At 36.4% G+C, this 11,746-nt stretch overlaps 1 long non-coding RNA gene across 2 annotated transcripts; it reads left to right on the forward strand.

Moving 5' to 3' along the window:
* Positions 1-3,147: 3,147 nt before the first annotated feature.
* Positions 3,148-6,596, forward strand: LOC104235898 (uncharacterized). Of its 2 annotated transcripts, XR_011401902.1 has the most exons (3): positions 3,148-3,342; positions 3,880-3,938; positions 5,907-6,596. It is a non-coding gene; the product is annotated as an uncharacterized lncRNA (long non-coding RNA). The 2 variants fall into 2 exon arrangements; XR_011401901.1 differs by lacking the exon at positions 3,148-3,342 and having other exon boundaries at positions 3,349-3,938.
* The last annotated feature ends 5,150 nt before the right edge of the window (positions 6,597-11,746 follow it).

Here is an 11,746-nt window from a genome sequence, read left to right on the forward strand (position 1 = left end):
GAAGACGTGAAAAGATGCCGAAGATGAAGAGGTAAAATATTTGATCTTCATAGCATTAAATGTTAATAATCCCCTAAAGGGGGAGAAAATGGGGTGATATGGTATTAAGTCGGAGTTAAGTGTTTTAGGTAACTATGGAATAGTAAAGGAAGAATGCGGTAAAAAGGCAAAAGAAATGAGATTGCATTTTTTTAGATCATACATATATGTTATGACTCCAGAACATTATGCAAGCACAATGCTGGTGAGAGGTAATAAGGGTTCCCGACTAGGATGTTATTGATAAATAAGTGTGAATAGGCACTTGATACATTAGGAGACAATGCGAAAGGTAAGTCAAGACAAAAACATGACCCAAGCGAGGTCACACAAAACATAAATATGAGAATGGACCAATGAGTAGTTAGTAGTTGACTCAGGAAGAGACTAGTTATGGCTAGACAAGAGGATACAGATAAATCAGCACATCATGCAAGATATATGTAGTGAACCCAACATAGGGAATTCATTCTCGCATATATGACACCATAATCCTTGAGAAATATTCAGATAGTAGTTGGGATAGTTAAAGGTATCATATAAGTGTTACAAAATAAAACTAAGTGCTATTGGGGAGATAATCAAGATCTCAGTTCAAAAGCAACCCTACGAGCATAAGGGTGTGGAGGTAAGTAACTAAAGATAATTATAGGTAAGTAAGAACATCAAAAATTCCTTCGGGTATACGATGTAATAATCTCTTAGCTTTACAGGAGTCAAAGGGTCTCCCCTAAGTACTACAACAAAAGACTAGTTAAGGAAATAAGAGAAGAGACTTCAACCTAAGCTTAGTAACTTGAATAAGAAATGGTCTTATGACAACACTCTCACTACAATATTGTATGCACTCCATAAGAAAGTGGCACCTATCGTGTTTGATGAACGGGAAGAAAAACAATCAAAGGTAACATTCATGATCATATGAGTTGCACGAAATCCCAATATATATGGGCACTAAGATAAGCCAATTATTCAAGCAATAAGTGGTAAAACGACCAAGAAAAGTAATTGTTTATGTTTAAGGATAGCTGAGAAGGCATGAAAGGAATTATTCGATTTACGACCAAGAGTTAGTTACATTATGACCACACTTAAGATTTCAGAGTATTATTCATTCAGCATATATGTTGACATTTTTGCAGCAATAGGAGACTCCAGTATAAGTTAAAAGAAAGAATTGAGTCTACATTACAAACAAAGTCTTGAATTGTTAGAAGATTATATTATGGATGTCCCATAGTATCCACCAAAGGCTATAGTAATAACTAATACCCTGAGCCGCATATCGAAAGATAGCTTAAGCCTACTTAAAGGCTGAGAGAGAAGAGGAAACTAAAGAGTTACATCAGCTAAGTGAATCGGAAGTCTTATTATTAGACCCATATACATATAGAAATCGTGATTCAAAACACTACACGATCACTCTTAATATCAGAGGTAAAAGAGAGATAGTACAACAACCATATTCTATAATGGCTCTACGATAAAGCTAGTTAGAGAAGTGCTAGCCTCATAAGGAGTAAGTATAAAGCTCCCAACTGGATTGTATATGCAACAAAAGTGCAAGTATTATAGTAGATCTTTAAGGTGTGGATGTGAATTCCACCAATTAGGAAGGGAGGTTATGAAATCAACAGAAGATACGATGCGGGATTTAAAGGTAAGAAAGGTAAAGTTAAAGGTGGTACGAGATACTTAAGTGCAGAAGGTTGTGAATAGTCAAGACTTCAGATAGAGAGCTAAAAGCGTCGTGATTTAATATCCAGAAATGATAGTGGTGTCGTCAGTATCATATCTTCCACCCATTGGTTTCCTATTACCGAGAGGTCTAGTTAAGATAATTAAGAAGAGTTAGAGACAACGTGATGTCTTGCTTGAGGTTCCAGAATAACATAAGGAAATCTATGTTGCTATCAAGTTAAAGGAAGGTTGAGAGTAGTATAAATAGATATGTGTAGGTCGCTAGCTAAAGTATGGTAGAGCGACAAGTTTTTAGGTAAACAAGAGTAAGGATAAGAAAAGATAAGTGAGAAGGTGACGAGAATAGGTAAGCCCTCGGGATTAAACACATCAAAACAACACATCTGATGCTTTATGTAAGTTATAAAAAACTCATTACACCTTGAATGAACTCGAAGGAGTTTAAGACTAAGAGCATTTAGAAAAGAGGGAATGTAACCCCGGTAGTAGAAGGTAATTGTGATAAATGTTATAAAGATGACATTTAGGCTTTCGATTGAGTAATTATTCAAAGAGAAGGGATTTCAAAAATTGAATGTGATTAGAATACCCCCATAAGATGAATCACATTGGGATGCGATTAAATATGGTTATTGAAGTATAGTATCGTCCTATGTGGACCAGGAAAATAACTTCAGATGTTCCCCTGTAAGACGTGAGCCCTAGTGACAATGTATTACCTAAGAGGTTTCAAGTTATTAGTGGTATATTATAGATCAACATTGAGGTGAATCAACAATTGGCGGAATAAAGTTCCAAAGTATGAGATGAGATTAGGCCGTCATTCTTTAGCTGAACAGTAATGAGGAAGAACTAAAGGACTTAAATTTTTACATATTGGATAAGTAGCGATAGACTAAATTGGAGTTAAGTAGCAAACCTCGGTAATAATAATAATAAATCGAAGTAAGTGTTATGGTATAGTCTGACCTACCTAGATGCAGTAAATCCTAAGTATAGATAACTCAGGCTATGAAACAAGATATAACAATAGTTATGTTATGAGTTATGTTAGTCGTATGATAGTCGTGTGTTATTTTTTGAAGTCAAGCGAGTTGTGGAACAAAAGTCGATGAAAGTCATCACAGGTTACGTTAATAGGTTTTACTGAAATTTGGGTCAAATGTAATTGCGATTTTCTTCAAATATACTTAGAGTTAAAGGGTGTTCCACCCATCAAATTTAAGAGCTATGAGTCTATTTTTTTAACTCATTAAGAGTTTGTCAATATGATATCAATGTAAAGGGATATTTGTATTTTTGCGAGATTGCGATGACTGCATAGGTGACAAATAGGTGTGTCGCCTTCTTGTTTAAATAAAAGGACGAAATATGTCCACAAAGGAGCTAGCTTGGGTCGGCTAAAGAGCCTTTTTAAGGGCTTATTTTCTTCAGATATTACAATCATAATATAGCAAAAAAATCAGAGGTACACCCTAGTGAAATTCTCCCAAAAATTCAACACAAAATCATAAATGGTTTTCTCTTCTTTTCAAGTTCTAATTGGAGAAAAACCTAAGGATTGAAGAACCAAGATATGAGCTGAGATATTCACAAAATAAGGTAAGTATATTTCATGCTTTCATAGATTTTTTATGCTGCAAAAGTAGAGAATCCGTACAATAAATAAAAGAACTCACGGGACGGTAATCGAAAGTCGTGAGTTCGATTTGTTCAACTTGTAGTGGACTGTTTTGTGGGTTGTTTCATGTTTCTCTCAGGTTGCCTCTTTTTCTACTGGTTTTGTAGCATTTCGGAGGATAAAGGGTGTGGAAAAATATCACATAATGTCAGGGTGGTTGGCTGGTCGTTCTTCGTTACATATTTTTGGTTGTTTGGCACTACTTTGGTTGTCGCTTTATGTATGAAATAATTAGGGTGTGTGGCCTATTTTGTTGTATATTATGATGGAGATAAGGTTGGAAAATGATGCATACATGTTGTTATTGTTGCGTTCTTGTCGTTGTTGGTATATGGTATTGGAGGAGGGTTATGTCACATGAAAGATGCTGCCTAAATTTATGTAAATGAGCTACTAGTTTAAGTTGCGAACTTAGCGTTTACTCAACACTGATTTTGAATCTAATTATGCTGTGGTAGATTGAGCTGAGTTATTTGAAGAATTGTTTGGAAGGTATTAAGGACTCAACGGAGTCAAGGTATGTTATGGGTTAACCTTTTATTCATTTTGGCATGCTCCCATAACAACATGTGTATGATAAGGAGACATAAAGAGAAGTTCGTATTTCTGAATTTTGTTCACATTATCCTAGTCTCATAAGTTACAGTATTCTCCCTTATTGGGACTTTCTATTCAGTTAACTATTGTATTCTTTTAGTCAAGAAAGTAGAAAGCCTATATATATGCAGTATTGTAGTATTTTCACCACCACCGAGCTATAATTGGTGGGCAGGCCCCTATTGGGCAACCTCTGATCAGATGGTAAGTTATATACCGAGCCTACTATGGCCGAACTCCTATAAACGAGCCCAGAATGGCCGAGATACATAGTCTATTATGGACATGCGCCTATGAGCGAGCCAATTACGGTAGAGTAGTTACATAAACCAAGCCTTATAAGGCCATACAACTATTTTACATACTATATTGAGAGAGTTGAGTCAGTAGCAACAGTTAAGCACATCTTTAGATTATCTTTGACTCCTAGTTACTTTCAATTATTATATTATCAGTTCAGTTTCAATTTTTTGTTATTCTGTTGCCTTACATTATTTGATATATTATTTTGTACTGATGTCGAATTATATTGGGCCGTTGTTGTTGTTGTATTTCGTACTGACATCTCTTTTATCGGGGACAATGCGTTTCATTCCTACAAGTCTTGATAGACAGCTGGATAGACCATCCCAGTAGACATAGCCAAATATCAGCTTGGTTGGTAAGCTTCACTTCCGTGGAGTTACCAGGTTTAGAACTTGGAGTCCATTTTCTTATGCAGGTTAATGGGTAGGTCGAGGCCATGTCCGACCATGATACAGTCATCTCTAGAGGCTTGTAGACAAGTCATGTATAGTTTGTATATTAGTAGATGTTCATGACACACACACACACACACACACACACACACACACACACACACACACACACACACACACACACATATATATATATATATATATATATATATATATATATATATATATATATATATATATATATATATATATATATATATATATATTTACCCCTCAGATAAGAGAGACGATATTTTCATATGATTCAGAATATGGCCTCATCGGCGTAAGTTGAGGGTTACCCCTCCAGAGTTTACAGTTACAGAGTGGTACACTCGGGCCGAGTATGGCACTGGGTACCGGCCACGCCTCGTCAGGTTTTGGGCATGACATATATAAAAATATTATATAAAATTTAATACATTTTTTTGGCTACCAAATATAAATATTTTCTAGCGTGGGCTAAAAGTGATAATACCCTCTTTATTGTATCTCATCCTCCAAACAAATCTACCATTGTTGAGAAAGTAGAAATCACAGTACTATTTTAAATAATCAGTAAAAACAAGTGCATATACAGAACTAAATGTAATTAATTCCATGTAATACATATCGTTGATAAATGTAATTGTGCTCTTCAAGAGTATATATAAGATAAAGACACTAAATTTTGAATTTAATTTATTATATATTTAAGGGATTTTGTAATACAAGCTAACCGTCTAGCTCTGCCCTTGTTTAGCTTAGCTGGCACCGACAAATCTCGGTTAGTGAACATGCAACTTTTCAACTATTAGCCTAGATTACTCAAAGGATATTCCTATCAACTGTTTGTTTTCGTTTGAACGTTCACTGATTCACCATCCAACGCAAATGATAAAGTCTTCAAAATTTTAATGTACTTGTCGGGGGAGTTAAAAAACTTTGAGGGCTACGTATAAGGTGTAGGAAACTTTTAATGATGCAAGTCCATTTGGGAAAAATTATGCGAGCTTGACCCAAATCGTGTTAGGTGTTGTCTTAATTTTCCTACCATATTTGATTTTCCTATCTTTTAAAGGGAAGGGAAACATATTTTTCATAATTGAGTTTTCCTTCTTGTAGAATGAAATTATAAATCTCTCATATTTGGCTAGTCTCTTTTCTTGTAGGAAAATGTTTGGACTTTTATAAATTGAGGATCCTTCCTTCTCATTCATCGTCATTCATAATATAGCCATAAGAGCTTGAGATCATGTTTAGGGGAAGGAGAACTTTACGGGACAAGTGTTACTTGTGTTTGCCTCTTCGTGAAGTTGTTCTATCGATATTTTCTACTCTCTTTTATATAGTAGATTGCTCATCTCCGCCCGTGGACGTAGGTCAATTGACCAAATCACGTTAAATATTTGTATCTCTTTTGGTATATTTCTCTTTTATTATCTGATTTATCGTCGTTCAAGGTATTCTTTGTTAGCTTGCGCATGACACCTGATTATTTTGATCCTAACAAGTGGTATCAGAGCAAGGTTCGAGACAGTTTAATCTTGACAGATTTAGTTCTAGCGCAACCTATTTGAAGATAATCGTATTTTTTGTTTGAGAAATTTGACGGGAGTGCTGCTCACGTTGAGACAAAATTTGCGGTGGAGATTTGTAGATGCAACCTATTGAAGATTATGAGAAGACGACGGATCAAGTTAATTTCGTCAAAAAATTTAGGCCAAGGGGAGAATTATTAGGTGTTGTCCTCATTTTCTTACCATATTTGATTTTACTATCTCTTAAAGGAAATGGCAACATATTTACCATAATTTAGCTTTCCTTCTTGTAGAAGAAATTATAAATCTCTCATATTTGAGTAGTCTCTTTTCTTGTTGGAAAAGGTTTGGACTTCTATAAATTGAGGATCCTTCCTTCTTATTCAGTAGCATTCACAATGTAGTCATAAGGGGCTTGAGAGTCGTGTTTAGGGGGAGAACTTTATGGACAAGTATTAGTGTGTCACTTGTGTTTGCCTCTTCGTGAGGTTGTTCTCTCTATATTTTGTACTCTCTTTTATATAGTGGATTGCTCATCTCCACTCGTGGACATAGGTCAATTGACCGAATCACGTTAAATATTTATGTCGCTTTTGGTATATTTCTCTTTTATTATCTGATTTATCATCGTTGAAGGTATGCTTTACTAGCTTCCGCATGACACCTGATTCTTTCAATCATAACAAATGGTATCATAGCAAGGTTCGAGAGAGGTTCATCTTGGCAGATCTAGTTCTAGTCGTAACCTGTTTGACGAATCGTAATTTTTGTTTGAGAAATTTGACTGGAGTGCTACTCACATTAAGACAAATTTTGCGGTGGAGATGTGGAGATGCAACCTATTGAAGATTATGAGAAGAAGGGGGATCAAGTTAATTTCGTCATAATATTTAGGCCAAGGGGGAGAATTGTTAGGTGTTGTCCTGATTTTCTTACCATATTTGATTTTACTATCTCTTAGTGGAAAGGGAAACATATTTACCTTAATTGGGCTTTCCTTCTTGTAGAAGAAATTATAAATCTCTCATATTTGGCTAGTCCCTTTTCTTGTTGGAAAAGGTTTGGACTTCTATAAATTGAGGATCCTTCCTTCTCATTCAGTAGCATTCACAATGTAGCCATAAGGGGTTTGAGAGTCGTGTTTAGGGGGAGAACTTTACGGGACAAGTGTTAGTGTGTCACTTGTGTTTGCCTCTTCGTGAGGTTGTTCTCTTGATATTTTGTACTCTCTTTTATATAGTGGATTGCTCATCTCCACCCGTGGACGTAGGTCAATTGACCGAACCATGTTAAATATTTGTCTCTTTTGGTATATTTCTCTTTTATTATCTGATTTATCGTCATTGAAGGTATGCTTTACTAGCTTCCGCATGACACCTGATTATTTTAATCCTAACAAATTAGACAATATGACACTATGTTAAGAGTATTATTGTGCTGATTTAGCTCAATAACTAGTATCTAACCCCAGGTTTGGTGAAACGGGTATGGCGATGGCAACTGGTAGTGCGGCTGAGGCTCGGGGATCGATTTGCTTACCCTTACGAGTTTGCACACACGGGCACAAAAAGAAACTAGTTGAGGGGTTCGCTTGTTATATAAATACTCTGACGATATAGATGGCACCTAATTAATCTCAAAAATTGACCCATGGATCGTGGTAATGACCACGTGAAACTTGGTTCGAGGGAAAAATTATTGGGTATGCGAACAAAGTCTCACATTTGTAACTGAAAAGATTAAAAGGCTACATATAAGGTATATCAATCTCTTAAATGTGTGAGGCCTTTTGGGAAAGACTATGCGAGTTTGATCCAAAGCAGACAATATCACGTCAAAGATTGGGAGGCTACATATAAGGTGTAGAAATCTCTTATTGGTGTGTGAGATCATTTAGGAAAAACTGTGCGAGTTTAGCCTAAAGCGGACAGTATCACACTATGTTAAGATTATTATTTTGCCGATTTAGACCACCAGTACTATTTGATTGATCAAGAACCTAATCAAATATGATTGATTGACCAACCAACTAATTGGCCTAACCCAATATATATCAGCCGCATATGTACTGTGCCTTTCCATAGGCGTTTGAGACAACAACAAAAATGATGAGAAATAAAGACGGAAGACGTCCATATTATTGGCCATACTTTATGCATTGCCGTGTTTTCCAGTAGGTATATATCAGAGTCGGAGACCAAACTTTCCATCACTTTAAGGATGAAGTAACCTCTTGCTAACAATTTTAACGTGCAATTCTATATATTGATAAGCCAAGTCAACACCCATTGCGCACTTTGTAACTTAATCTTATAATGGCTTCTGTGATTGAGAAATGTCAAGTTGGGCCAGCTCCCGGCAGTGCAGCTGAGCTGACACTTCCTCTCACATATATTTGAATTTTAACCTTAAAAATAATTTGAGTTGACTACGGTTAACATTTTGTGTAAACGAACCCGAATTAGTATTTTGATGGTCCTCGTAGGTCCGTATCGTGATTTGGAACTCAGGCATATACCTGAAATTGAATTCGGAAGTCCATAATTTGATTTATCGTGATTTGTTGAAAACTAGTAATTTAAAGGCTTAAAGAACTTCTAAGTATGACCGTAGGTTGACTTTGTTGCTACCGGATTTAGATTTCGGTTTCGAAACTCGGAATATGTTCATTTCACTATTTATGACTTGTCTGCAAAATTTGGTGCAAAATGGAGTTGATTTGAAGTGATTCGGACGTCTGGTTGTAAATTTGAATGTTCTTAAGTTTCTTTAAAATTTTTATACATTTTGATGTCCGATTAGTAACTCTAGGTGTTATTTTGGTGTTTTGATCATGTGAGCAAGTTCGTATGATGTTACTACACTTGTGTACATGTTTGCTTTGGAGCCCGAGGGGCTCAAATGAATTTCGAATAGGTTGGTTTCAGTGATTCTGGTGTCTGGTGCCTTATTCTTCGGCGAAGCCATTCTCGCGATTATGAAGGGTAACTGGGGACTGGGGAGGTTTTCTTCTTCATGAATGCGGAGAAGGAATCACGAACGTGGAACATTGGAGGGATCACCCTTCGCGAACGCGATGAGTAAGGGGCTCTGGGAGAAGGCTGGGACTTGTACTACACGAACGTGAGCCCAGGCTCGTGAACGCGGTAGTGAGGGGGGACAGACAATTGCGAACGCGTGAGGTCCCTCACGAATGCGAATGCCATTTTGGTCGCTGCACTTTGCGATCACATCAGGCCATTCGCGAACGCGAAAAAGGCCTCACGCCCAGTCAATTAAATATCCAAAGTTGGGATTTTCTTCATTTTTCACCATCTCCACATTAGAGCTCGACCTAGAACCGATTTTGAAGAGTAATTTCATCCATACTTTATAGGTTAGTAGATTTTAACTCATTTTCTTCCATTTTCATCATCACCCATTGATTTCTAGCCTTTAATATATGCTTGTTCATGGTAGAAATTAGGGATTTAGGAAGAAATTGGGGATTTTGAGAAATTGAGATTTAGACCCCAAATTAAGGTCGATTTTTAAAACTAATCATATAATTGGGCTAAGGGGTAGATGGGTAATTAGGTCTTGGTTCAAATCTCGGGTTATGACCAAGCGGGCCTGGGGTTGACTTTTGTTCACTTTTTCCAAAATCATTAAAGATTGAATCTTTTTCACTTATGGGTAGTTTCTAAAGCTTATTTTGAATTGTTTGAATTATATTTGGTTAGATTCGATTGGTTTGGATACAAATTTTAGAGGAAAGGCCTCGGTTGAGCTTTGATTTGATTGGGGAGCGAGGTAAGTGTTAGGTCTAACCTTGATTTGAGGGAATTATAAACCCTTGAACTATATCTTATGTAAATTACGTGTGTAACGGCGTATATGCGAGGTGATGAGTGTATATATGCCATCAAAATAATTATTTTCATGTCTCCTCGTATTTCATGAATTATCTCACTCTATGTCTTAACTGTTACATGCTTTAATTGATGTCTATGCTATAATTTGTTACTTGCCATTAATTATTCTTGTATTGAATTGTTCATCCCTCCATGAATCTGTGATTAATTGCTACTTGCCTTAATTATCTTGTTTGCACACCTTAATTGTCACATAATTGACTTGTTTTGTTGCTTTTATATTATTTGTAGCATTCCTTTTATTAGTACGTGGTTCCTTTATTGCTTTGCTTCATATCCTTTGGTTGTAGGGATTTTCCTGTAAATTGAGCTATTTTATTGATTATAATTATTAAAATTGTTTGCGGATCGGGTTGCACGCTGCAACAGTATGTGATATGGTGGAATAAGAGAGGATTATGACATTGATTCTGATGATATGGTGGGATCGGATTGCGCACCGCAACGATTGTGTATGTAATACTTGGTATTGATAAATGATGATATGGTGTAATAATGGAGGATTATGACATTTGATTATGTGATATGACAGAATCGAGTTGCGCATCACAATGGATTTTATATGTGATTCTTGATATTGATAAGTGATGTTATGGTGAAATAAGAGAGGATTGTGTGTGTACGGTGGGAACAGGGTACGTGCCGCAACGGATTGTGTATGTTGTACTCATTGTTGTATTGTATTGGTTTCCAGCATTTTTATATGAAATCATAAGGTCTGTTATTCTGGGTTCCCTGATTGCTGAGGATTGAGTTCTTTTTCATAGATTAACTACGTTACTTTTAGTTCCTGCTTTCTTCTCTGTTATTATTATTATACTGCATACATGTTATTGTAAGTGGCCCGCTCTAGCCTACTCACTCCTTCGTCGAGGTTAGGCTTAGCACTTACAGAGTACATGGGGTCGGTAGTACTCATACTACACTTTGCACTTTTTGTGCAGATTTTGGAGTGAGTCCTAGCGACGTTTAGTAGATTTTCTCAGGTCCAGTTCTTGACGGAGACTTGAGGTATAGCTGCACAGCGTTCGCAACCTTGAAGTCCCCTTCTACATTATCTTAGCTGTGTATTTCGATTCAGACAGTTATGCTTTCATTCAAACTATTATTTGTAGTACTCTAGACGCTCGTATATTCGTGACACCAGTTCTAGAATTTGATTAGGATATCGACGTTTATCATTTTAATTACTCTATTTCACTTTATTCAGCTTATTGATTTTCATTTGATTTGAATTGTTAAAAATGGTTAATAACTACATCTAACGTTGGCTTGCCTAGCAAGTGAAATGTCAGGTGCCATCATGGTCCAAAGGGTGGGAATTCCGGGTCATGACAAGTTGTTATCAGAGCACTAGGTTGCTTAGGTCTCACGAGTCATGAGCAAGCTTAGTAGAGTCTGGAGGATCGGTATGGAGACGTCTGTACTTATCTTCCAGAGGCTATGGAGTTTAGGAAAAATTTCACTTCTTTCCTTCTCTATCGTGCGATTTTATTCTACCATTGCTAATTGAACTGTTCTATTCTTGTTCTCTCACAGATGGAGAGAACACACATG

This window comes from Nicotiana sylvestris, chromosome 8, assembly GCF_000393655.2.
Source record: "Nicotiana sylvestris chromosome 8, ASM39365v2, whole genome shotgun sequence".
In the NCBI taxonomy this organism is placed as follows: Eukaryota; Viridiplantae; Streptophyta; class Magnoliopsida; order Solanales; family Solanaceae; genus Nicotiana; species Nicotiana sylvestris.